Raw genomic sequence first — 1656 nt, 5'->3', positions numbered from 1 at the left:
CTGGAGGCCAAAGTTGAGTTAACATCTAAGTGTAAGATTTCTTCCATGATAGCAAAGTTTAACAAAAATTTAGCAATATACTGAATATTCAGTTAATCATCTACTGAGCTTAGTGGTCAGAGTAATATGATTGTTTTAGTTCTCGGTTGAACAATAAAAAGTAATGCAGTCAGCACTTATTTACTTATATTGTGACTGGTCCAGATGTGAGGCTTAAACATACGATGGAGAAAGTTACATTCCAACTAAACATTGATTATTATTCTTTCATTGGATGGGTGCTTTTAAATTATTTGATGAAAAATAATTCGAAGTTCAGTTCACATAATGATAAAAAGTTAGTTTATTTCTTTTTTAACATTTCTACAAACTACTTTCATTTGTACACTGTCACAACTTGTAGACCCCAGTTTAAAAAAGACACTTCAATGGAAAAACCTCGGTAATGATACTATGACTAACATCAAAATAAACATACTTGTACAATTTTATGTATAATCTATCGATTAACTGGATATACGTGATAACTAACACTAATACAAATACTTCACTGACTCACTGGCACTCTACCAACTGAAAGACAAAACTACTCTAATTTTCACTGTTCACTGCAAGCTAAGTAATTGACTTACCCATTCGTACTTATACTTGATGTCTCATTTCTAGAGATTAATCAAATTTACTAAAAAAATTATTACATCATCTAGAACATTCTAGGTATCTTAAGACTTCTTTAACATCATGTGCCCTCTAGATAATATCTAAATTTAAATTTTGAAAACAGCTTACGACACTGCCTTTTTCCTAGATTGTGAAGTCCCTTGAACAATCCTAATACAAAAATAAAACTAAACTAAGCTGCCCATTAATCAAATCTTTTTAGTGGCTTTCTCTTTTGAGGCTCGTGGTATACCGATGGGAAGGCCTATTGTCCCTTGTTGTTACTGGCTATCCTGTTGCTGGAGGTTTTTCCTAGGTAGATGGTTTGAACCAATTGGCGGGTTCTATACTTGATGATTCTCTGCAAGGTGTCTCGAAAGAACCCAGGACCCCCAGCTGGTCGATTTTCTGCATTAAAATCCTTCGCTGGAGTTACTCATTTGGCCATTCTCTCATTGACACACTTCCAAAGATGGTCACAGTAGATTACCTTTGACTCGGAACACATATCCTTCTGGATTCTTTAAACCATATCACTGATTTGTTTCAGTACAATATATGACCCCTTCCAACATCTGCCTAATTTTGGAGTTTGTCCTTTCGTGAGACAGTGATTGTATAGCCATTCTATGTCACCTCAATTAAATCCAATCTTATCAGCATTAAAACCACAGTGACGTTTCATTTTATCATTTTAATCTTCCCCAGGTGAAGTTACATACAATATTGATGATGTGCCTTAATTTCTCTAAATATTTTGTGTAAGACTCTTCTGAGTGACTATTCTCTGGTTAAGAGGACCAATGGCACTTTAAGTTCTCTCCCAAACATCAACAATGATAGTGTGTGGCCTATAGTCCGTGTACTGCTGTATGATCTATATATATATGAAGGCAACATCTTTAAAGCTATAAACTCCAAACTCGGGGTACAGATACAACTTTGTGCAGAAAGTAACATGGGCTATATGGCCCCAGCCTCAAAGGCCGTGTTACG

This window comes from Limulus polyphemus, unplaced genomic scaffold, assembly GCF_000517525.1.
Source record: "Limulus polyphemus unplaced genomic scaffold, Limulus_polyphemus-2.1.2 Scaffold1849, whole genome shotgun sequence".
Lineage (NCBI taxonomy): Eukaryota > Metazoa > Arthropoda > Merostomata > Xiphosura > Limulidae > Limulus > Limulus polyphemus.
Note: the sequence above shows the minus strand (reverse complement) of the source record.